Below are 26377 nucleotides of genomic sequence, written 5' to 3'. Positions count from 1 at the left end.
TGAATATAAAGAATTCTTATCGAACCAAGATGTCACAGCTCTTATAAGTGGCATGATTAAGACTATAATTTTACTTGTAGTCAGTGTACCTTCTACCACTATATAATGTTTCCAAGCATATGAAGTTATTACTAGTCTATATCTGTGATTTTCAGTGATGTTAAATGTGTTTTTAAAAATTTTATTGGCCGGGCGCGGTGGCTCACGTCTGTAATCCCAGCACTTTGGGAGGCCGAGGTGGGCGGATCATGAGGTCAGGAGATCGAGACCATCCTGGCAAACACAGTGAAACCCCGTCTCTATTAAAAATACAAAAAAGTAGCCGGGCGTGGTGGCGGGCGCCTGTGGTCCCAGCTGCTCTGGAGGCTGAGGCAGGAGAATGGCATGAACCCGGGAGGTGGAGCTTGCAGTGAGCTGAGATCGCGCCACTGCACTCTAGCCTGGGCGACAGAGCGAGACTCCGTCTCAAACAAACAAACAAAAAAATGTTAATGTGTAAAATACGAGAGTGCACAAATCTTAAATGCACAACTTAAGAATTTTCACAAAGCAAAAACATGGTCAAATGATTTGGAGTATGAATTAATATTAAAATACAATGAATTTAATATTAGATGTCTAGAGGCTCTTGATTCCAGAGAAATACATTTTTTTTAAAACTTATGTTACACTTCCCTTAATACTCATTTGAAATGTTTCTGATTTCCTCATTTGCTCATTTGTTTGGCAGTATTCACAGCGAGCCTACCCTCTGCCAGGCATGACTGGCATGGGGCACAGCTGTGAACAGGAATCATCACTTGTAACTTGAGGTCAGACTAAAGGACGCAGGCAAATTCCTGTGGAGCAAGAGGGCCTTCCGGAGAACTTCCCAGAGGAAGCGACCTCTTGACTGAGTCCAAGCATGGACGGGAATCATCCCAAGAAGAGTTTAGGGAGGACAGCAGGAGGCACCAGGCCAGGAGGGCTGTTGAGACAGGCAGATCTGCAGGGCTGCGGCCTGTGCAGCGAGGGCTGGAGCTGGGGGATGCTGGGTGGGCAAGGACAGCCAGGTTCGTTTTTACTGGGACTGTAGTTTCCTTGATTATCAACAACAGGAATAGACTCAGGCAAACAGAAGCTTAAAAGAAATTTACTGGAAAAATAGAGGGGTTGCTCCCAGAATTGAAGAATGGGCTGAGCTTACAGGTCTCAGAGAAGGGCAAACAACTAGGGCTTTCCCGGCATCTCTGCAGAACTTGTGGGATTTCTCCATAGAGCAGTGCTCTGAGTTGACTTCCTCTAATTGCAGGGTGTTAGTCTCTACTCAGATTTCTAGTCTTTGAGAAACAGAATCTGATTAACTTAGTTCAAGTCCATTGTCCAAATGGACCAGGACCAGTCATTGTGGCCAGAGGATAGGAACAAGCACCATGCCTAGTCAATCAAGGTAGGTGACTGTTAGGTGGTCAGGACAACTAGATCTGTTATCTGAAGGAGAGAGTGGATGACATGACCACCCAGAAGGCAGTGTTACGGTATCTCAGAGTAGAGGTGGTTTGGGAGCAGTGATTAGGAAAGAGTGAATGTTCAGAGACCAGTTAGAAGGCTGTTGCATTAATCCACATAAGAGGTGATGGTGCCAGAAGTAGGTGCAGCCTGTACAGATATAAAGTAGTAAATAGATTCGGAGACAGTTAAGAGGCAGAGAAAAAAGGACTTTGCAGCTGGACACTGGGAGGTGTGTGAGGATGATTAAGTTGTTGAAGATGACTCTCATGTTTCTGGCTTGGACTAGAACCATTGGGTCCATAGTGGTCCCTATTGCATGGAGGAGAGAGAGTTTCAGGAGGGGAATGGGGCTTTGATTCAGTACTGAGTTGGAGTATCTAAGCAGACCACATTTAATTTAAGAACACTTGGGTATGAACAATGCCTCCCCATTACTTGTGGGATTCCAGCTCGGCCATCGGGGCCCTCTCACTCCAGCATTGTGGCCTCTGCCAAGGTTGTTCCTCTCTTTTCGTGTCCCTGGGCTGCCAGAATCTTCTCACAGTATTGCCATGGAATTTGCAACATGCTTCCTTCTGCTCCCCAAGGCAGGTTTGGGTCTGAGTCCGTATTGGAATGAGTATTGTTAAAGGAAGTTAAAATGAAGACCAGGCCTGTAGAATCTCTGAGCACACAAAACCAGTTAAGCCTTATATGTTACCTCAGCCTTATTTAAATTGCAAACCTACGCAGAACGAGTAGAGTCATTTTGATAAATGTTTATGTTAGAAGTAAAACTTAGCCCCCGCCAGTCATAAGCTGCCAACTAACATACGACTAAGTGACTAGGGGCTTTCCAGCAAGGTACCTTTAACAAAAGGCAATTCTGTAATTTCAGATGAATCAAATAATTTATTTATTTTGCTTCTGCGTTTCCCAGTAAATATTTGTCTCTGATGTTTTGTCATTGGGACACTGAAACTTTTTTGGTCTGGTGTTCCCCAATTCATGAATTGCTTCTTACTTAAATAAATTCTTTAAAATTGTATTGTTCCTCAGATTTTTCTTTTACAGTAGCTTTCCCAAACTCAGAAAGGCCCCCAGACCTTAGGAGCTTTTAGGACTAAGTGCTATTCAGGGCTCTTTCTTAGATGTTACTGTGTTTAGAAGAGGCTTGCTATAGGCCGAGCACGGTGGCTCATGCCGGTAATCCTAGAAGTTTGGGAGGCCGAGGCAGGCAGGTCACCTGAGGTCAGAAGTTCAAGACCAGCCTGACCAACATGGTGAAACCCCATCTCTACTAAAAATACAAAATTACCCAGGAGCAGTGGCGCATGCCTGTAATCCCAGCTACTAGGGAGGCTGAGGCAACAGAATTGCTTGAACCCAGGGGGTGGAGGTTGCAGTGAGCCAAGATTGCACCATTGCACTCCAGTCTAGGCAACAAGAGTAAAACTCCATCTCAATAAATAAATAAATAAATAAATAAAGCTTGCTATATGATGACACTGTTTTCTTGACAGAGCTTCAGATTGGGGACTTCCTTGATTAAAATGTAAAGTTGATAAATGAATTTAGTTACAGTGCTTTAATTTTAATAGTATTCAATGTTGTATAATATTAATGAGTTAAGCCAAACCCTGACAAGTGGTTCCCTTAGGTACTTTAGTGAGCACTTTTGGCATTAATGCTTACTGGCCTCAGAAATCCTCTGAGTCTGTCGTCCTCAGTGGATCTGGAACTGTTCCCTAAGGAGCAAGTGGGAACTTGTGGGGCATTTTTAGTTTATCTCGATGGTTTGAGGAAAGGGGTACCATAGGCACTAAATGGACTAAAGCCAGAGATGCTGAATGTCATGAAGTATTCATCCACAGGACTTTGATGCTGGTTAAGAACATAAGAAAGAAAAACACCTTTGTATAATGATGAACATAGAACCTAACTGTGTTTAGGTTGATATCTGTTTCAGATATCATCGGCTGGGCACAGTGGCTCACACCTGTAATCCCAGCAGTTTTGGGAGGCCAAGGTGGGTGGATCACTTGAGTCCAGGAGTTCGAGACCAGCCTGGCCAACATGATGAAACCCCGTTTCTACTAAAAATACAAAAATTTGCTAGGTATGGTGGCACGCGCCTGCAGTCCCAGCTACTTGAGAGGCTAAGGTGGAAGGATCGTTTGAATCCAGGAGGCAGAGGTTGCAGTGAGCCAAGATCACACCACTGCCTGGGCACTCAAGCCTGGGCAGCAGAACAAGATCTTGTCTCAAATAAATAAATAAATAAATAAAAAAGATACCATCATGAAGTACTTTTCAACAGTTTCAGTAAGCACTAAGTTTTCTGGGAATGCCGTGAAATTATAAATTGAGTGAAGAATGAAATTTGCTTGGACTTTATGCTTTACTGACATTACCACCTATGAACATTTTGCCCTTAATTGTTCTTTCATATTCTATTTAGAAGCTCAAATCCTTTAAGACAATGTTTAGAATATATTTAAAAGGGGTATGTTTTTGTTTTGTTTTGTTTTGTTTTGAGATGGAGTTTCATTCTTATTTCCCAGGCTGGAGTGCAGTGGCGCGACCTCGGCTCACTCCAACCTCTGCCTCCCGAGTTCAAGCGATTCTCCTGCCTCAGCCTCCTGAGTAGCTGGGATTACAGGTGCCTGCCACCACACCCGGCTAATGTTTGTATTTTGTTTTTAGTAGAGATGGGGTCTCACCATGTTGGGCAGGCTGGTCTCGAACTCCTAACCTCAGATGATCCGCCCGCCTAGACCTCCCAAAGTTCCGGGACCACAGATGTGAGCCACCACACCTGGCCCAAAGGGTTTTGTTTTTAAATGAGAGATGGTTAGTAAACTAATATTTTCCCAGGTGACATAGGGTATATACATAGAGATGAATATGGTGAACATTTTGGGTTATAAATGACTTTCATAGCAAGGACCTATGAAGAGTATATAAAGGTAGAAACACTGATTCACACTTGATAGATTGGGCAAATCAAGTTGGGTGAAATTATCCCAGATTTTTTTAAAGTCCTGGGAGGAAAAGATATGCAAGTATGTTGGGCATTGAACAAATTGTTTTTAAAAAAGATCTATGTCCATTCAGAATATTCTGTGGAAAACATTTATCCTGCTATTTTGTTGCTGTTTCTTTTTTTTTTTTTTCTTTTTTTTGAAACGGAGTCTTACTCTGTTGCTCAGGCTGGAGTGCAGTAGTATGATCTCGGGTTCACTGCAACCTCTGACTCCCGGGTTCAAGGGATTCTCCTGCCTCAGCCTCCTGGGCAACCGGGATCACAGGCGCCCACTACCACACCTGGCTGATTTTTGTATTTTTTAGTAGAGATGAGGTTTCACCATGTTGGCCAGGCTGATTTTGAACTCCTGACCTCAAGTGATCTGCTTGCCTTGGCCTCCCAAAGTGCTGAGATTACAGGCGTGAACCACTGCACCCGGCTGTCATTGCTGTTTCTGTGTGAGACTAATAAAGGACAAAAAGAAGCATGGCAAGGGATGGATGGAAAAGGCTGGTTCTTCTCTCAGGGTTCCCAGACCATAGCTGGAGATAACACAGGGTTGTAGCTCCATCTGCTGGAGAGAAGCAAACTCTCTCTTGCATAGTCTATAAATGAAAGTGATCTCTCCACAATCATAGTGAGCCAGCCCGTGTTTGCTAAGCACTTGCTGTACACTGTGTAACACTTTGTCAGGCTTAGGGTAACAGAGGAAAAACATAGGCATGTTCCCTGTTCCCACCATGCTTAGCTCTGAGAGGCCTTCTGCTGTCAAGAAGACTTGTTTTAGCTGGTGTGCTTATGCATTCTAGGTTTCCCCCTAGACTTCTCCTTGGGTGACTTTTAAAGCCATGTAACCTCATTCTGAGCTTCCTGTTCCTTATCAGAGGTAAGGAATAACAGGGCCCCTCCTATAGGCCTCAGTTTAGCTAAACTTTATTAAATATCTAGTGTGTCTATTAGGCAGAGGCCCAAGGAGCATAAAGATGAGTAGGAATCTAGTCCCTGCCCACCACGAGGTTAGAAACAGGAGCTCATAAAAGGATCCTCGCAGAGTAAATGAGAATGTATAATGGGATCCCTGAGGAGGAGTGTGGGATCCAGGCAGGAGAGTCGACTAGGAATGTATGGAGGGGTTTTCTGAGTTGTTTGAGGATGTGAGCATTAGCGAAGGGATGCCCTTCCCAGCCGAGGTCAGTGTGAGCAGCGGCATGGAGATGAGGGCCTGTGTGGTGTGTGTATGTCCCTCTTAGGCTATGTAAACTGAGCAGCAGGAAGTGTCCAGGGATGAGAGTTTGGGGACATAGATGGAGCCAGGTAGGGCCTGACGCAGTAGGCTCACACTTGTAATCCCAGCATTTCGGGAGGCCAAGATGGGCGGATCACTTGAGGTCAGGAGTTCAAGACCACCTTGGCAACATGGCGAAATCATATCTCTACCAAAAATACAAAAATTAGCCAAGCGTGGTGGCACACACCTGTTGTCCCAGCTACTTGGGAGGCTGAGGCAGGAAAATGACTTGAACCTAGGAAGTGAAGACTGCAGCAAGCTGAAATCGCTCCACTGCCCTCCAGCCTGGGCAACAGAGCACAACTCTGTCTCAAAAAAAAAAAAAAATGGGGCCAGGTGATGTAGGGTTTTGTATGTTACCTTAAGGGATGCTGACTGTCCTCAGTGCAGTAAAGAGTTTAAGCAGGGTAGTGATAGCAGGTTCCTTAGAGAGACCACTTACTGGCTGTGTCTGTTGGATTTGATTGAAGGGGACCAGGCTGGAGACGGGGACTCTACCTAGGAGGCTGCGGCATGCCTGCTCGGATAATGTTGCGATGCCTGAGAGAGGGCACATTAAGAGGAAGAATTGGATTTAGGCATAGTGGGGAGGGAAGTTTATTTTAGGCATCATGAGTTTGAGTTGCCTGTGACGATATCTGTATGGAGACATCAGCAGACAATTCGACGTATGATTGTGAAGTTTAAGAAGGTCCAGCTAGTGCCACTAACAGGGAGGAAGTAGTTGAGCCATGAGAAATGTTGAAGTCATCAGGGAGAATGTGCACAATGAGAAGAGCAAAAAACCAAGGTCAGGCTGGGGAGTAGCCATACCTACAGCCAGGCAGAGGCTCTTGCAAAGGAGATGGTGATGGGATGACTAGAGGGATAAAAGTACAATGGTCTGGAAGCCAAAGGAATAGAAAATTCCCAGGAAAGCGTCATTTAAAAATGTCATGTGTAAGATAAGAACTGAAAAATGTCCTCTGGATTTGGCTTCTAAGAGCTGACTGTGACTGTAAGAGGTGTTTCCAGACTGCAGTAGGTTAATGAGTAAATAGGAGTTGAGATAACTTTTAGAAAATGGTGTCTGAGGCTGGGCGTGGTGGCTCATCCCTGTAATCTCGGCACTTTAGGAGGCCCAGGCGGGCGGATCACGAGATCAGGAGATGGAGACCATCCTGGCTAACACGGTGAAACCTCGTCTCTACTAAAAATACAGAAAATTAGCCGGGCGTGGTAGAGGGCGCCTGTGGTCCCAGCTACTCGGGAGGCTGAGGCAGGAGAATGGTGTGAACCCGGAAGGCGGAGCTTGCAGTGAACTCAGATTGCGCTACTGCACTCCAGCCTGGACGACAGAGCGAGACTCCGTCTCAAGAAAAAAAAAAAAAAAAGAAGCAGACGAAAAAGAAAATGGTGTCTGAAAAGAGGAGAGAGCTGTGATGGTAGCTGGAGAGTGACTCAAGATAGATTCATTTTAATGTAGCAGAAACTGGAGCCTATTTACAAAATCTTTGTGGGGAAGAGCCCAAAAAGAAGGAAAGTGGCTGTCTGGATGTGAGTTTATGGACTGACATCAGACAGACCTTGTTGGGACTGAAGGCCTGAAGAGTTAAGCATATGGGTGGGAGGTAGTTGAAAGAGAACCTTCCAGATGATCTGTTTTCTTCATGAATAAGTAATAAGGTAGTATCTGCTGAGAGAAGAAAGGTCGATTACGGGAAGCCTCTCAAGCACAGTAAGTCCTTATGCAAGTGGTGCGTGTCTTCAAGAGGAGGGTTGGTGGGGCCCATCCATGAGTACAGAAGTTAACAATGCCAGTCTGCCCAGGATGTTCTGCTGGGACACAGAAAAACACCCAGTTTCCTTCCTTTAGATTTTAACTGCAGCATCGTGAGCTGCCTTCCTAGAGGGAATTCTGTATTTTGGGGCTGTAGCTCAGAAGACTTCCATTCTCTTTCCCCTCTCCCGAGAGAGATCGCAGCTGCTTCCCAGGGTTTATGTCCATGACATAGGACTGTCCCTGCTGGGAATGGGGGAGGGAACTGCTTCCCACTCCAAAGCAGCCTTTTCACTTCCAGCTTCCATCCGCCTTCCACTCCCACCTCCCAAAATAAATAAATCAAAGCCAGAAAAACATTCTGGCTGGAATTTTATTAGATTCAGTACTGTGTGAAAGCTCCCAAACTCGCTCTGATGGTTGGACTTCAGAATAAAGGTGAAGCCTGTGAGGTTCTCCCAGGAGTGCTGGGCAGAACCCTGAGTTTTAGAACTCCCTCTGCCTTTAGCTTGTCTTGGATGTGCTCTTCCACTCTTTCAAGCTCTAAACCCTTCCCTGCAAATAGTCACCTGCCAGGGTGCCCTCAGGTTATATAGCTTGTCACCAGCTCTAAAAGGGGCTAGTGCCCAGTCTCAGTGTTGGATAACAAGCAAAAGTGATGAGTTGTTTTCTTGGGATTTTTGTGTGTGTGTTTGTTTTGTTTTGTTGTGGTGGTATGTTTGTTTTTGTTTTTGTTTTTTTAGAGACGGTCTCCCTGTGTTGGCTAGTCTGGTCCTGAACTCCTGGGCTCAAGTGATCTACTTCGGCCTCGGAAAGCACTGATATTACAGGCAGGTGTAAGCCACTGCACCTGGCCATTTTCTTGTTTTTAAAGATTAACCTCAGGCCCTAGTTATGTTATCATCCTGGAAATGCCGTCATCCTAAAAAATGATTCCTCTATAATAAAGAAATTGGGTAAAGGAGCTTTCTTACTGTATTTTCAGTGAATCCAGGCAAGGACACCTTCATTCATGGAAGGGGAAGGCTGAATTAATTGCTCTCAAGTTCTTTCTTAGCTTCAACTAAAGATCCCCTTATTCTTCAGTGGAAACTTGGCACTGAGGAGTCCCAGGAGGTGACTCAGTCGGATATGTGAGGCCTTGGCACCACTGGCCTTGCTTCTTCTCTGCACTGTGTTTGTCAGGGATATCTGGGACAGAAAATAATTTCCGCTGCTGGGGCAGCCAGAGCCTGGCATGCCCGTCTCTAAGCTGGCCTGCGCCTTGCCACTGGAAGATGTAATGTAGAGAAGCTGCTTGACCCCAAAGTAGCATTCAGAGGGCACATAAAGAAGCTCCGTTAATTCAAACATGTAGGTGTTATAGAGATCCAGAGGGCCAGAGGCTGTCATTTTTTTAAAGTAACCTCTTTCTATGCTGATCAGTTATTCATTTTTCTAAATATTTGTCTGCATGTTGTATGTGCTTTCAGTAAGTTTTGGATGAATTTCTTAATTTCATAAAGTATATAAAACAACTTAGCAGGATATGAGTTATGACATTTAGGGGTGTTGTCCTGTTGCTTCAGAACAGTGGGGTTATCGTGTAATACACCATGTCACATGATTTGACTACATACAGGAAAAAAAAACCCTAAACTTGGTTTCATTGGCTCAAATATAGTTCAAGACAACGGAGACAAAGCTAAGATGAGGAAGTTCTATACAGTTTAGGAAATAGGGGCTTTCAAAGATAATTCACAGTGATGTGAAACTGGCCTCCCAAGCCCTGATAAGTAAGTTAAATAAGAGTAGGAGCCCGGAGGGAGGTTCTTTACTCTTGAATTAAGAGAAGGGGAGCTGGAGGTGCCTCAGGTAGGGTGCGGAGGTTTGCAGAACTAGGTCTGTGTGTGTAAAGTGACTAAGGCGGGGGAGTGGAAGTTTAAGAGAAGAAATGGACCTGATCGCCTAAATCAGCCAAACACAGGGTATTGTTGTATTTCTGGATTTGTTTTCCTTATGACCTATCTTTCTCAGTTATTTAAGAAGCAAATCTAAAGGATGTTTGTTGAAACTCTCTATGCAGAACGGGTCTTGGGTGAGTTGTAGTCACCTTTAGCCGTGCTGATTAAAATTTCCCCCTGCTGCAGAGGTTATGATTGTGGTTCTTTTATCTTGTAGATGTATATTTAATTATTGAAATATGTGAAAACTGTATGTTTTATTGGTTTGAAAGTAGGGTGGATATGGAAGGGAAACTATGCCTTTTGTTTGCAAAGAAAAATTTAAAAACAATTGATAAATAGTATTTAGTGTCATATGGTTATGTCCTGCAGAACCTTCTATAAAAGACTTTAGCTTTTGGCATTTTATTACATTAATTTTTTGAAACATTATTTCTGCTGCCTAGGATCTTTGGCGGGGAAATGTACTATTTAACAATATGTTTAGTGAACTTTTGTCCTGTCATGGTAAGAAGAAAGCAGCTATAACTAAATAAGGAGTTACTCTTATTCATTAACTTGTAAAACTCTAGTTTTTAAAAAAAAAAAAAAAGAAAGAAAAAACTGCTGGTCATTTTTTTTAAAGTTTTGTTTTTTAATTGGCACATATTTATGGAGTACAGTGTGATGTTTTGGTTCATATGTACATTGTACAGTGATCAAAGCAGGGTAATTAGCCAATCAATCATCTCAAATATCACTTTTTTGTGGTAACAACACTTAAAATCCTCTTGAGGTATTTTGAAATATACAATACAGTATTATTAATTATAATCACCTTGCTGTACAATAGATCACCAGAACTTACTCTTCCCATCTAATTTTGTACCTGTTGACAAACTCTTAGTTTCATTGATTCTGTTGTTTTTCTAGTCTCTTTTTCAATTATTTCTGTTCCAATATTTGTTATTTCCTTCCTTCTGCTAACATTGGGCCTAGTTTGTTATTTTTCTAGTTCCTTGAGGTGTAATGTCAGGCTGTTATTTGAGATCTTTCTTTTTTGATGTAGGTGTCTATTGCTGTAAACTTCCTTTAGCACTAACTTTTGCTGCATCACATAAGTTTTAGTATGTTGTGTTTCCATCTTCGTTTGTCACAAGATATTTTTACATTTTTCCTTTATTTTCTTTAATTTCCCCTTTAATTTTTTCTTTGACTCGATAGTCGTTTAGGAGCGTATTGTTTAATTTCCACATATTTGTTAATTTTCCATGTCCTCCTGTTACTGTAGAAACTATTCTAGTTTCATACCATTGTGATCAGAAAAGATACCTGATATAATTTCACGCTTCTTGACCTGTCCTGGAGAATGTTTAATGTGCACTTGAGAAAAATATGTATTCTGTTGCTGTTGGGTGGAATTTCCCCTGCAGGCCACTCTTAAAGGAACTCTAATGCCTCAGACCTACATTTGGAAAACATTTATTAAGGGGTGATTATTTACCCACAAAAGAATCTTTTACTTTACTACATGACTTGCCCTATACAGTGGACTTCCTATAGATTTAAATGTATTTGCAAAAGCATTGATTTTACAGTTAACCTTCAAGAACATTAAGAGTGATACTGATTGCATGTGTAAGGGATTCTCTTATGTAGATGTATGTTGTGTGTATGTACACGTGTATATGTGTACATTCACATACGTAGTCAGGAAATAAGGAATAGTTATAATGAACAGGAGAACACAAGTATTTTTCATGGATAAGAAAGGAAACGTTGAAAAGAGGATGATCATTTTAATTTAGTCTTTCAGTTGATAAAAAGGGTTCATGCTTTTTAGTTTGCAAACAAGGCAGCACTGCATAGCTGATAGAATGAAAATAGGATAAAATATTCTTAATGAACATAAACACTTGGTGGTGTTTTTTAAAATATACAGAAATAAACATCAGGCCATCACAGGTTGTGTCAAGATTTTGAGGCTAACCAAAAAACGGGGAACCCCCTGTAAGTCTAAGAGATGGCACCATGGAGGTAGTGACTTTTGAGTTGGGCTTTGAAGAATTTGACAAATGATGGAAAAGAGTGTTGTTCTAGGCAGAGTTGGCAACAGCTTGAGCAAAGGTTTGCAGATCAGTGTTACTTTCTGTTCAGAATCCTCCACTGCCTTTCCGTCTCACTTAGAGTAAAATCCAGTTTTTATTCTGGGCTGCAAGTGCTTTCTGGATCTACCCCCTGCCCTATTCCTTTCTGTGCTGTGTTTTCCGCATTAGCCTGGAAGATATGTTAAAGCAGGGGCTTTGTTTCCTCTTGTTAACCTCTGTATTCCCAGTGCCCAGAGCAGTAGTAAGTGCTCAATAAATAAATGTTGAATGAATGAAAGAAATTCTAAAATTATCTACTGTGCTGGAATGTTTGAAGGATAAGAATGGCAGGGAGGTGTATGTGGAGTACTGGTCTTGAGGGCAGTGTAAAGTTTGGGGACATTAGGGAAGCATCTATGATGTTGCAGTGAAGTCTTTGCTAATATTACAGTGTAGAGAATGGATTAGAAGGACAAAAGAGCAAGATAGCAATACCAAATGAAAGGATGTGTCAGTGGGTCCTTCATTCAGTTGACATTTGAGTGGTTTCCCCATGCTAAGCACTGTGTTAGGTTCTGGGGGACACAAAGGTGACTGAGAAATGGTTTCCATGGCTAGTGCCAGATGTGTGAACATCTTGTAGCAAAGGACTGAGCAAATGATGTGGTGGGGCCTGAACCTGGGCCTTGTCAGAGGCGTGGGAAGGAGTCTGAAGTCTCATTGGTAGTTTCTTGATGTCAGTAGTTCCGAGAGTTCCCAGAAAAAAAGAGGAAGCCTTCAGTGAAACTTTTTTTTTAAAAAATTGATTGATTGACAAGGTCTTGCTCTGTCACCCAGGCTAGAGTGCAGTGGCACGATCATGGCTCACTGCAGCCCTGACCTCCTGGGCTCAAGAGATTCTCCTGCTCCAGCCTCCCAAATAGCTGTGACTACAAGCACGTACCACCATGACTGGGTAATTTTTTAAATTTTTGTAAAAACAGAGTCTCGCTGTGTTGCCCAGGCTTGTCTTGAACTCCTGGCCTCAAGAGATCTTCTTGCCTTGGCCTCTCAACCTGCTGAGATTACAGACTTGAGCCACCATGCTTGGCCCTTTAAGGGAACTTTTAAAAATGTTTTTAGGTTTTTTTTTTTGAGACTCGCCGACATCCAGGCTGGAGTGCAGTGGCGCGATCTCAGCTCACTGCAACCTCCGCCTTGCAGATTCAAGTGATTCTCCTGTCTCAGCCTCCCAAGTAGCTGGAATTATAGACATGCACCACCATGCCCGGCTAATTTTTGTATTTTTGGTAGAGACGAGGTTTCACCATGTTGACCAGGCTGTTCTTGAACTCCTGACCTCAGGTGATCCACCTACCTTGGCCTCCCAAAGTGCTGGGATTACAGACGTGAGCCACCACGCCCAGCCTAGTTTTATTTTTATTTTATTTTATTTTTTTTTTTTTAGACGGAGTCTCGCTCTGCCGCCCAGGCTGGAGTGCAATGGCCGGATCTCAGCTCACTGCAAGCTCCGCCTCCCGGGTTCACGCCATTCTCCTGCCTCAGCCTCCCGAGTAGCTGGGACTACAGGCGCCCGCCACCGCACCCGGCTAGTTTTTTGTATTTTTTAGTAGAGACGGGGTTTCACCGTGTTAGCCAGGATGGTCTCCATCTCCTGACCTCGTGATCCGCCCGCCTCGGCCTCCCAAAGTGCTGGGATTACAGGCTTGAGCCACCGCGCCCGGCCAGTTTTATTTTTTTAATACAGGGACTTAACAGTGATTTTAAATTGCATCTTGCCCAAAAGTTAGTAATGTGTTGATTGACCCATTAGTTCCAGGAGAAAGAGGTATACAGGAACAGTGTTTTAACTCCGAGTCAAAGTGTCACTTCTGGGGCACAGTTTGTCAGAATAGTTACAGGATGAAATATTGATGTCCTGTAGAGTGCTTGATTAAAATAAGTGAAGTGGCAGGTGGGGAGGTATTTTATTTATTTATTTTTATTTTATTTTATTTATTTATTTTGAGACGGAGTCTTGCACTGTTGCCCAGGCTGGAGTGCAGTGGCGCAATCTCAGCTCACTGCAAGCTTTGCTTCCTGGGTTCATGCCATTCCTTATTTATTTTGAGACGGAGTCTTGCACTGTTGCCCAGGCTGGAGTGCAGTGGTGCGATCTCAGCTCACTGCAAGCTTCGCTTCCTGGGTTCATGCCATTCTTTATTTATTTTGAGACGGAGTCTTGCACTGTTGCCCAGGGTGGAGTGCAGTGGCGCGATCTCAGCTCACTGCAAGCTTCGCTTCCTGGATTCATGCCATTCTCCTGCCTCAGCCTCCCAAGTAGCTGGGACTACAGGCATGAGCCACCACACCCAGCTAATTTTTTGTATTTTTAGTAGAGACAGGGTTTTACCATGTTAGCCAGAATGTTCTCGATCTCCTGACCTTGTGATCCACCCGCCTCGGCTTCCCAAAGTGCTGGGATTACAGGTGAGAACCACCGCACCTGTCTGTAGGGAGGTATTTTATACCCCAAATGTTGCCACAAATGTATGGTAATATTGTTGGGAGGAAAGGATACTTTATCAGCCCAGATGGGACATATAGAATCTAAAAAATTGAAAAATAACTTTTACCAATTTTTGTGTGTGGGAGGGGATGTGTGGAGAAGAGACAGAGATTCCCTTATAGGGCTTTAAAATGTGCTATGCTAAAAGAAAGTTTGTTTGCAGCCTGGGAAGACATTTAGACTACCTAGTTCTTTGGGTTCAACTGTTTATGGTCTTTCTTGTCACTTATTTAACAGTTTCAGAACATAAGGAGCATATTGTCACTTGTTCCTTATTCGTTGAGCCTGTTTATCCTTGAAATACTGTGGTGTAAGTTGAAAGACTACAGGTTTAAATTTTACTTCTGCCATTTGTGTGATTTTGAACAAATTATTTAATATCTGAGTTGTATATTCCTCATCTGTAAATGGCAATAGTATTTAATCTGTGAGTAATGTATGTAAAAGGATCCTAGCTTGATATTTGGTGGGATCTAGGTGGCCAACAAATGTTCCCCTTTTTATTGTATTAATAGTAAAATGTGTATAACATTCACCTGTGAAGGACACTTAGGTTAGTTCCATACCTTGGATATTGTGAATAATGCTGCTGTACACATGCGTGTACACATACCTGTTTGCATCCTTGTTTTCAGTTCTTTTGGATATATACCCAGAACTGGGGTTGCTGGGTAATGTGGTAATTCTATGTTTAACTTTTTGAGGGACTTCCAGTCATTCTCTGCCTTTGTTTTTTAGTTTACTCTGCATCATTTATGCATATCTCCTTTAAGATCCAGAATTGCTAGAGGTCAAGGTTGAGATCAGCCAAATTCACTTTAGTGCCTGGTAGTCTCATGGTTTTTCTCCACTTCCAGACATGTCCAAACCTTGTCCAAGCCTCCCACTGTCTGACTTCTACTGTGAAAAAAGCCGTTCTTCTTTCTTTTGCTTTTTTCTTTCTTAAATCTTCTCCCCTTCGATTGCCTTTTCTTTCCCTCACTAATTCTTTCCTTCTCATCTCCTGCCTTCTATAAAGGAATGCTGGGGAAAAGGTCTTGCAGGGGTTACTTCTCCATCGCCACTCTCAAGCCTACCCAGACCTGGAGTTGCTGTCTTTGTGAAAAGGGACATAGAAGCAGAATGACATCCAGATGCTAGATAACATCAATTTACAATAAACTGTAAGCCAGACTTTCAGAAAAATTAGCACCTGTATAATACTAAAAAATGCCAAGTATTTGGGAAAGGTTGGGTGGGGAATGAGAAAATAGCATCATCCATGGGAGTAATTCAACTGTCAGGGCTGCCAGCCTAGCACGCTGCTAGCAACAGCTGGGAAGAAATCATAAAGTGAATTTTCCACAGACAAACCAGCCAGAAATAAACACCAGACTGCCAAGTCAGATGTGATTTCTTAGTCATAAAAGGTACTTTTCATTCCTGTAATCCTGATTGGCCTGGTCAATAATTAAAAGTCAACATTCAGTTTTATTTTACTTATTTCTAGGACCATTATAGAATCCTTCAGTCATTACATATCTGGTGAGACCTTAGTGATAAGTAAAGGATATCCATGCACTGGAGGGGAAGGAAGTGTTCATATCTGAAATAGCTAGAATAGTAACAAAGTACCCTTTCAATTCACGCAGTAGCAATGAGCTACTGGTAACAGCCCTAAGGAGAAAATGAGCAGCAGCCAGAATTTTGAGATTAATTTTAATAATTTATTAATGAATGGACCAGCAGAGAAGAAGTGGGAAGGATATGGTCAACAAGTGGCAGGAATGAAGAATTCAGCTGTGGGGAAGGGGTAGCTTTTGCTTAGAAGGTTCACCACACACGCCTGCCCTGTAAGTTGCAGTGAATTCTGTGGAAGTGATTAGAGTGGAGAAGGAACAAAGAGGGTTGGAATCCAGACGTTCCATGACTAACCCCAAGATGACTAAACTGAATGCACCCACAGAAAGGGAAGTGACATTTACTGAGAACACATTTTATGCTGCTGCATGCTTAAAATGCTTTCTTTGTGTTCTCAGTCCTTACCAGTCTGTGAGGGGGGTTTATTTTGTCTACATTACAGATGAAGAATCTCACCTGCAAATGAAGAAAGTCGCCTGGCCGATAAGAGATCGTTTGAAATGAAAGGATTCCAGGGTTTCTTTCTACTGAGCTTATTCAATAAGTAGGGCTTATTATACTGTCTAGAATGGTGCTATCCTTTAGAAATATAATGTGAACCCCATGTGTAGTTTAAGACTTTCTGGTAGCCATTTAAAACAGGCAAGAAGAGATAGGGAAGGTTAATTTTAATAGTATGTTTAATTTAACCCAGTATATCAAACTGTCATGTCCAAGCTATATACATACCATGTCATCAGCATTTTAAAATTACCAAGAGAATCCAGTGTGTACTTTAAAGTCCATCTGAATTCAGACTAGCCACATTTCAAGTTGCTGCATGTGACTACTGGCTACCAAAGTGGACAGCATAGCTCTAAAAAAAGGTAGAGAGACTCATCCTAAAAAAATTGAAGGTAGAGGCCCTGCTTTGAAGCCATTGAGAGGAATTATGGTGGGGAAAGAAAGCAGCTTCACCTGAGGTGGAAAGCTGTGTGGAAGGAAGGTACCATACATAAAAGCAGGGCTGCTCTTGAAAGGAAAGAATGTGACCTTATCATGTGAGGACATTACTGACTGAAGGGCTATTTATGGAGAGCAGCAAGGTCATACTGACCTTTATCACCACCGCCAGTCGTGACCACAGGAAGGCTCTGTGGTGTTGACTGCTAGATGCTGAACCGTATTTGGGCGGAGTTGCGAGGGTGCTGTGTCTTGGCAAATCTACTCACCATTAGGAGTGGAAACCACAGCCTTCAACGTGTGTGTGGATGTCATTCCCAAAGAATCTTTTCTTCCGGTGCCTTTTTCAGATGAGGAGGTGTGATGTGTGCTTGAGGAAGTAAGCATGAACAAACTACCTTATATGGGAATTCCCAGACTTCAGCTCCACCCAGACCAAGATAAATGATGGTTTCAGACTGCTATTCCAGCAGAACAGGGACCATCCTGTGTTTGTAATATTCAGTCATTTCTTCCATGCTTTCTTACTTTAAAAAATATTCTTGAAATTTCCGCTTGGTCTTCTTTCTCCTTGTGACTCTGCCTCCTTTATGGTCTTTGTCCCACTTGGTTGTTTGTTGCATTATACTTGGTTTATTTTGTTGCTGCTGCTGTTTTGTAGTCAACTATGTACTAGGAATCAGTGTACCCCCCAGGTCCTGTTCTTGGCGCTCAGCTATGGGACTTTAATTCGGTTCCTTCATCTGAAAAATGAAAAGGATTAGAATTAGAGTCCTTTATAATTTTTTGGGGCCCTCATTTTGCAGCTCATTTGGAGCCTCATTTTTTTATTGTGGTAAAAAACACATAAAATGTACCATCTTAATCATTTTTAAACTCGACAATTCAACAGTGTTAAGTGCACAAGAAGTTGCTACTTACAATAAAATGTCAAATAAGATCTAGAGGCTTGAGGAGAACCTGAGGTTATCTGTGGAGGGTGGAAGGCTTATGCTGGAGTGGCTCCCTGAGAGCGAAGATCAGGAGTGAGGGAACGATCTCCCAGTATTCACTTGCAGAAGTAACTTAAAACTGCTAAAAGGATGTGTGTCAGGGCTTTGGCATTCTGCCCAGACATAGAAAGACCTGATACTGTTTTGACTTCCTGTGTCCCAGTAGCCATTCAGCAGCCAACATTTGTATAGTATTTTATCTTTCTCAGCTTATTTTTAATTAATAATTAATACTCTTAGTATTAATACAAATCAATTCGTAATTCTTACAAGAGTGTGAGATAAATGAGCATGTGCTGTCTTCAATTGACAAAGGAGGAAATGAAAGGGTCTGAGGAAGATGAGCTGTAGGTCACGCGGTAGCTGTGGAAGGGGCAGAGAAGCCAGAGAGTGGCTCAGGAGTCTGGTGATACATATGATGACAACATTTTAAAAATAAGAGGTGGGGAAAATCACTTTTTGGAATATTAACATAAATGTAAAATGATTTACAGAACACTTCAATGGAATTCAGTTAGGTCTCAGATTTTACATTCCCCATTAAGGGTGTATGTAAAGAAAGGGCTTGTTGGCCAGGCGTGGTAGTTCACGCCTGTAATCCCCAGCACTTTGGGAGGCCGAGACGGGCAGATCACCTGAGGTCAGGAGTTTGAGACCAGCCTGACCAACATGGAGAAACCTCATCTCTACTAAAAATACAAAATTAGCCAGGCGTGGTGGCGCATGCCTGTAATCCCTGCTACTCAGGAGGCTGAGGCAGGAGAGTCGCTTGAACCTGGGAGGCGGAGGTTGCGGTGAGCCGAGATCACGCCATTGCACAGCCTGGGCAACAAGAGCAAAACTCCGTCTCAAAAAAAAAAGGGCATGTTGAGGAAAATAGGAGCTTGAAGTATGTGCAGTGGTTCATTAATTTTCCTACGAAACCTTTTTTTTTTTTTTTTTTCTTGCTCTGTTGCTGGAGTGCAGTGGCATGATCTTGGCTCACTGCAGCCTCCACCTCCTGGGTTCAAGCGATTATCCTGCCTCAGCCTCCTGAGAAGCTGAGATTACAGGCACGCGCCACCACACATAGCTAATTTTTGTGTTTTTAGCAGAAGCGGAGTTTCTCCTTGTTGGCCAGTCTGGTCTCGAACTCCTGACCTCAGGTGATATGCCCACCTCAGCCTCCGAAAGTGCTGGGATTACAGTACTTGGTCAAAACATCTTAATTGGACCTTTTTTTAATTCACAGACCACTTTGAGACTCTAATACTTATGACCTTCATAGAAAAAAATGCACAAAGGCACATGCATAGTAAATTTGTGTGTAACGTCAAGGGATTCATGCCCCCAGTCCCTCCACAGCAACACATGATTGTAATGATGATTGCATTTCTGAAGACTTTTTTAAAGCCTTTTTTTGGATAGGAGAGTTAAAATGTTGTGAATTCTCGATAATTGAATAAGCAGCAAATTCACTAGCAGTCACTAGAGGGTGATGTTTTCTAGCATACAACATCAAGTTCTTTCTGGCAGGTTGCCATTGTAGGTTCCTATATATGTGCTTGCTTGTATGTATGTCTGTGTCTGTGTGTGAGAGAGACAGAGGCACACACACACTGTCTCTACCTGCATAGCTAAAAGAATTTCTTTGTGCATGTTTCTTTTTTCTCCTTTTCACTTATCTGTAATACAAGCAGAAATGCTTTTTCCTCTTTTTTTTTTTTTGAGACAGAGTCTTGCATGTTACCCAGGCTGGAGTGCAATGACGCAATCTCGTCTCACTGCATCCTCTGCCTCCCAGGTTCAAGTGATTCCCCTGCCTCAGCCTCCTGAATAACTGGGATTACAGGTGCCTGCTGCCACACCCAGCTAATTTTTTGTATTTTTTAGTAGAGACAGAGTTTCACTATGTTGGCAAGGCTGGTCTTGAACTCCTGACCTCGTGAGCCACCATGCCTAGCCAGAAATGCTGTTTTTTTAAAAGCCTTCTCCCACATGTTCTACAGATGAATTCTGAATGTTTTCTAATATATCCTTGTTTTTCATCATCCCAGGAATAGCTGCCAATTATGAGCACCCACCGTGGTTGGCTGTGCACTGGGTGGCTTATGAACTTTGCCCCTTATCCCTACAACTGCAGCATGTGTTATTTCATAGGTTAGGACCTGATGTGTAAGTAGCTGGCTCAAAGCCCTCCATCTGGTAAGTTTGCCGGTATATCATCAGTTCATAGTATTTCCGTTTGAGAGTTTCCCAAACATTTCCTTATACTAGTTTCATAGTTTAAGATCTTAGATTTAAGTCTTTAATTCATTTTGATTTGATTTTTGTTTATGATGAGAGGTAGGGGTCTAGTTTCATTCTTCTGCATTATGGATATCCAGTTTTCCCAGCACCATTTATTAAAGAGACTGTCTTTTCCTCAAAGTGTATGTTCTTGGCACCTTTGTGGAAAATGACTTCACTGTAGGTGTGTGGATTTTCTTTCTGGGTTCTCTGCTCTGTTCCATTGGTCTGTATGTGTGTTTTTATGCCAATACCATGCTGTTTTGGTTACTATATATACGTAACGTATTACACTCACCTAACTCTGGAGGATTCACCACCAGAACAGGAAGCAACAGCCTGGGCTCCAGAGTCAGCCGCTTGTCTGTGCGCAGCGAGGGAGGGTCTCATGAAGTTTCAGTGCAGTCTGGGACTCTAGCTCTTTTTGTAACAAGTTGTTTGGCATGAGACCCAGTCACGAGTGCCCTTCGTGACTGGGCTCAAGGAACACAAAAAGGTCACAACTTGTTTTTGCGATTGTCTATTGTTTTTCAATAACTAACGTATAGGAATAGATTGAAATAGATATTTCTCCGAAACAGCCTTGGATGAATGCCTCAAAGGGCTGACACAGCCTGTTCCAGAACTTGGTGACCATTGTTTGTGTCCATGTTCAGTTGAGTTCAAATATAATATTTAACTTTTCCTCCACACATGCCTGGCTAATTTTTGTATTTTTGGTAGACACAGGGTTTCACCATGTTGGCCAGGCTGGTCTCAAACTCCTGAACTCAGGTGATCCACCCACCTTGGCCTCCCAGAGTGCTGGGATTATAGGTGTGAGCCACCGCACCCAGCCTAGAATTGTTTATTCTATTTCTGTGAAGAATGTCATTGGCATTTTGATGAGGATTTTATTGAATCTAGAAATTGAGTAGTATGGACATATTAACAATATTGATTCTTTCAACCCATGGAATGTCTTTCCATTTTTTGGTGTTCTCTTCAATTTTGTTCATCAGTGTTTTATAGTTTTCATTGTAAGAAATGTTTTACTTCTTTGGTTAAATTAATTCCTGGGTATTTTATTTTATTTGTATCTATTGTAAATGGGAGTACTTTTTAAATTTCTTTTTTGGGTCATTCACTGTTGGCATATAGAAATGGTACTGACTTTTGTATGTTGATTTTGTATACTCCAACTTTACTGAATTTATCAACTCTAATAGTTTTTTGGTGAAGTCTTTAGGTTTTTCCAAATATAAAATCATATCTGCAAACAAGGGTAGTTTGAAGACTTCCTTTCCAATTTGGATGCCCTTTATTTCTCTTCTCTGATTGCCCTAGCTAGCACTTCCAGTACTGTGTTGATAACAGTGGTGACAGTGGCATCTTGTCATGTTCCGGATTTTAGAGCAAAGGCTTTCAGTTTTTCCCCACAGTATGATACTAGCTGTGGGTCTGTCATATATGGCTTTTATTATGTTGAGGAATGCTTCTATACCCAGTTTTTTGAGGGTTTTTTACAATCAGGAAGTGATGTCAAATTTTATCAAATGCTTTTTCAGCATCAGTTGAAATGATCATAAGGTTTTTATCCTTCGTTCTGTTGATATGATGTATCACATTGATTGATTTATCACATTGATTGGTTTGCATGTGTTGAACCATCCTTGCATAAATCCCACTTGATTACAATGAATGATTGTATTGTTGAATTCTGTTTTGTAATATTTTGTTGAAGATTTTTGCGTCAAAATTCATCAGAGATATTGACCTGTAGTTTTGTTTTATTATTATTATTTTTTTATTGAGACAGGGTCTTACTGTGTTGCCTGGGCTGGAGTGAGTAGTTTTAATCATGGTTCATTGAAACCTCAACCTACTGAGTTCAAGCAATCCTCCCATCTCATCCACCTGAGCAGCTGGGAGTATAGGCATGTGCCACTTGCCCGGCGAATTTTTTGTATTTTTTGTAGAGACATATTTGTATTTTTAGGGTTTCGCCATGATACCCAGGCTGGTCTGGAACACCTGGGTTCAAATGATCTGCCGGCCTTGGTGTCCCAAAATGCTGAGATTTACAGGCACGAGCCACTCGCCCGGCCAGGTTTTCTTTTTTTCAACATGTCTTTTTCTGGTTTTGTTGTCAGGGTAACACTGGCCTTGTAGAATGAGTTTTGAAGTATTCCCCTCTCCTCTATTTTTCAGAATAGTTTGAGTAGGATTAGTATTAGTTCTTCTTTAAATGTCTGGTATTTGGTGAAGCCGTCAGGTCCTGGCCTTTTGTTTACTGGGAGACTTTTTATTACGGCTTTGATCTCATTACTTCTTATTGGTCTGTTCAGGTTTTGGATTTCTTCATGGTTCAATCTTGGTAGGTTGTATGTATCTAGAAATTTTTCCATTCCTTCTAAATTTTCCGATTTATTGGCATATAGTTGCTCATAGTAGTCACTAATGATCCTTTGAATTTCTGCAGTCTCAGTTGTAATGTCTCCTTTTCATCCCCCTTCTCCCCCCACCCCCCGAGACAGTCTTGCTGTGTCACCCAGGCTGGAGTGATCTTGGCTTACTGCAACCTCCACCTCCTGGGTTCAAGTGATTCTCCTGCTTCAGCCTCCTGACTAGCTGGGATTACAAGCATGTGCCGCCATGCCTGGCTAAGTTTTTTTGTTTTGTTTTGTTTTGTTTTTGTAGAGACGGAGTTTTACCTCTTGGTCAGGCTGGTCTCGAGCTCCTGACCTCAAATGATCCGCCTACCTTGGCCTCCCAAAGTACTGTGAGCCACCATGCCTGGCCTCCTTTTAATCTCTGATTTTATTTGGGTCCTCTCTTTTTCTCAGTCTGGCTAAAGGTTTATCAATTTTGTTTAACTTTTCAAAAAAACTATTTTACTGATTTTTTTGTTTCCTTCATTTCAGTTTCATTTATTTCTATTCTGAACTTTACTATTTCTTTTCTTCTATTATTAATTTTGGGTTTGGTTTGCTCTTGCCTGTCTAGTTCTTTAAGATGCATTGTTAGGTTATTTATTTGAAGGGTTTTTGGTTGTTGATGTAGACATTTAGAGCTCTAAACCTCCCTGTTATTACTGCTTTTCCTATATCTCATAGGTTTTGGTATGTTATGTTTCTATTATCATTTGTTTGAAGAACTTTTTCATTTTCCTTAATTTCTTCACTGGCCCACTGGTCATTCAGTAACATATTGTTTAATTTCTATGTATTTATATCGTTTCCAAAATTCCTCTTGTTATTTATTTGTAGTTTTATTCTGGCCTCCAGTTTTGTTTTGTTTTGTTTTGTTTTGTTTTGCAGCCTGTGAGCTAAGAATATTTTGACCTTTTTTAATGGTTGAGAAAAAAATAAAAGGATGATATGGAAATTATACAAAATTCAAGTTTCAGTGTTCATAAATAAAGTCTTCATGGGACCACAACCACATTTACATATTTACTATTGTTTGTGGCTGTTTTTGAACCACGAGGGCAGGGTTGGCTAGTCACCACAAAGACTTTGTAGCCTGCAAGGCCTAAAATATTTACTATCTGGCCTTTTACAGAAGTTTGATGATTCCTGCCATAGAAGAGTTGTAGCAGTTTTTGAAAACATTAACATTTGCAAATTTTAGATGGTTACTGCCTTCAGATCTTTTATCCTTAGCCTCTCAAATTAAATTTTGTTCTAATAGAAATGACTGGATATTAACGTATTTTAATTACCGTAAAACAAGTCTTGCTCCTCATCCCCCTTCCTCAAGATGGGCTTCTTGTAACTAGGATTAGTTAGCTTCCTTTCTTTCTGTCCTGGAAGACTACTAGAGGGTTGTCTAAGACCGCCCCACTGCCCCTGCTCCTCTGAGTTGGATGAAGGAGGAGCAGGGGACCAGCAGGAGTAGAGTCTGTTGGACAGAGTGTGTGGCAGCATCTCGACTGTACAGAGCACTTGGTAGTCTGAACTTTGATCTCTGCCAGGTAGGAGCAGTTTACCTGCAGGAAGGATTGATGGGTCACGGATTAATGCCACATAGTTCCTTTTTCATTGGAATCCAGTTGTCTGGTGATTCCCCACCTTGTGAGTCTGAACAGGATACTGAAGCTTGCTCCCTCTTGAGAATCCGGAAGGGCCAGATGCCTGCCTTCCTAGCCTCTCCTGCAGCTGCAGCTGAGGCACAGGAATGTGCCTTGGGCTCTGGCCATCAGGTACACCTGTATTGGACTGTGACCTGCTAGAGATGCAAAGAAATAGGGATTCCCTGGAATCATTTCTGGAGAGCTCGGTTGTAACAGCACTCACGACACCCATTGTTTAGGGGCAGCAGTAGAACCCGGTGTGAGCAGCACAGTCCAGTACCCAGCCTTGGTCCATGTGGTACACTCGGTCCAGAGGTGTAGGGCTGGGGGCACACTTCCCCCGCTGGGCAGGGTGTTGTTACAAGCTGGGTTCTTTGTTAATCCTGCAGAGTCTGTGAGCATTGCAATATCATTATTAAATATCTCTTCTGCTTAAAACTAACCCAAGGTGGTTTCTGTTGCTTGCATCTTAGAAACCTACATGTGTCAAGCTAAATAAAGAGCTCACTCAAAATATCTAATGTTTTATAAAATTTTGAAAAAATTTCCCTGTTTTGAAACTTACTGAAATTTATTTCTTTCAGCATCTTATGCTGTCCCCGTTTTCCTCTTTATTCATTCCAAAAATGTCTGCCGAGTACCTACTACATGCCCAGCACATGGCTTCACATAAGCAGAAACACAAGCAGAAGAATGTGTCTGTGTTTGGATTTAGTGATGCCCCACTTAGAGAATGCCATACAGTGTAGTCTTGATCCTTATAACCAGGTCATTGTATCTGTGTATTGTGGGCCACACTTGACTACAGTGAGGGGCCCAACAGCAACGTGGAAAGAAAAGAAGTCAGATTATCCTCTGAGAGTGAAACTTCAGACTTGACCCAGGAGTAGAGCTCTGTAGTCTCCTAAAGGGGATGGAGTGGCTCTGGATGTATATGTAAAGAAAGGACATGACCATCTGAAAGGCCCAGTGAGCATGGAAGCAGCAGGTGTATGGGCAGTCACAGAGGTGAAGCTGGCAACCAGGCCTGGGGGCCAGGCAGCGTAGCCCTCGGGCCCAAGTACCAGGTTCCTGTTGCCAGCTCTGCCCCCAGTTTGGGGGAGGTGAATCTGGCTGTCGTAGTCACTGAATATTCGGACTGTGTAGCTATTTTTATGAATTCAAGCACACCAGACAACCTTCTGATTATAACTTAGATTTTCATTTGACCTGTGCCTAGGAGAGAACACATTACTTATGAAAGCTAGATGTTTTAGTTTGCAAGTTGGAGTTCTGATTTTACACATCAGTTCTAAAAGTTGGTGAATGAGGATGCTTAAGTGGCACATCTACCTTAGGTGTGTTGACAACATTGATTACTCAGCTTCAGAAGCTGAAGATCAGACTTTACATTCTTAAAAATTCACCAAGGTGGGATTCTTTATAGGAAGCCAGCTGGATTCACCAGCAGACTCTGTCACTGAACTGAGGACTTTTTTTTTGGGAGGGGGGGTGGACTTCAGTATATGTGCATGTGTGTGTATGTCAGTAAGAAAAATCACAATTTGTAAGGTACTTTAAAAATTTTATTAGCACTTTCATGTTTCTGTGAAGCTTCTGAAGTTAATTCAACCATTCAAGAAGCATTTCTTAGGTACCTACTGTTGCCAGGCTTGAAGAGCTAACATTTCAGTGAGGAAGACCAACCAACATATGAACAACACACAGTACGGCAAGTGCAACAGAATGGATTTGTCTAAAGTTCAGTAGGATCCCAGAGGAGAGAACAGCTTCCACTGCCTCCCTGGGAGAGCTCTAGAAGGCTCCACCAAATGGCAATATTGCGGGAGTCCTATGTGAGGAGAGAGGCTGGAGGTTCATCCACGTAGAGAAATGGTAGATCCTGGAAACACAAGAGTGTGCTGAGTCTAGGGCAGTGGTTGGGAAATTAAAATATAGCACAATCAGTTGTTAGAAGGGAAAAGGTGATTGGAATGAGGCCACACAGGTGAGTATGCAGTAAAGGATGTCTCATGTACCTTGCTGCTGTGGTCCGAATGTGTCTCCCCCAAATTCGTATGTTGAACTTCTAACCCCAAAGTGAGGGTATTAGGAGGTGAAGCTTTTGGAGAGATGATTAGGTCATGAGAACAGAGCTCTCATGAATGAGATTAGTGCCCTTATAAAATAGGCCCAAGGGAGCCTGCTTGCCCCTTCGTGCATGTGAGGAAACAGTGAGAGGGTGCCATCTGTGAGCACGGAGAGCTTAGCTTGGACAGCCAAGGTGATGAGGGACGCGCTGAATCAAGATACATGACATGGTGGGTGCTGTTGCACAATATTGAGCTATTCCCCCTCCAGATGAAACACAAATAGAACATAATTGAGCACACCAGTTGTCTGGTATCATCACATAAATA

The 26377-nt window shown here is 42.4% G+C and overlaps 1 protein-coding gene across 7 annotated transcripts in view; it reads left to right on the top strand.

Moving 5' to 3' along the window:
• The window catches only part of LIMS1 (LIM zinc finger domain containing 1), a 147674-nt gene that overhangs the window by 43237 nt on the left and 78060 nt on the right, over positions 1–26377 (top strand). Inside the window, exon 1 of one of the 7 annotated variants that reach the window (XM_017947835.3) lies at positions 7164–9320. The exons of 2 other annotated variants lie outside the window; for them this stretch is intronic. The gene's annotated coding sequence lies outside the window, so the exon portion shown is untranslated. Of the gene's footprint in view, positions 1–7163; positions 9513–26377 lie in introns of those variants that run through there. 4 more of the 7 variants (XM_009184908.4, XM_017947834.3, XM_003909099.5 and 1 more) reach the window with 4 other exon arrangements.

Source organism: Papio anubis, chromosome 14 (assembly GCF_008728515.1).
Source record: "Papio anubis isolate 15944 chromosome 14, Panubis1.0, whole genome shotgun sequence".
NCBI classification, from domain to species: Eukaryota; Metazoa; Chordata; class Mammalia; order Primates; family Cercopithecidae; genus Papio; species Papio anubis.
The sequence above is the reverse complement of the archived record's forward strand: the minus strand, read 5'-3'. Positions and strand labels throughout refer to the sequence as shown.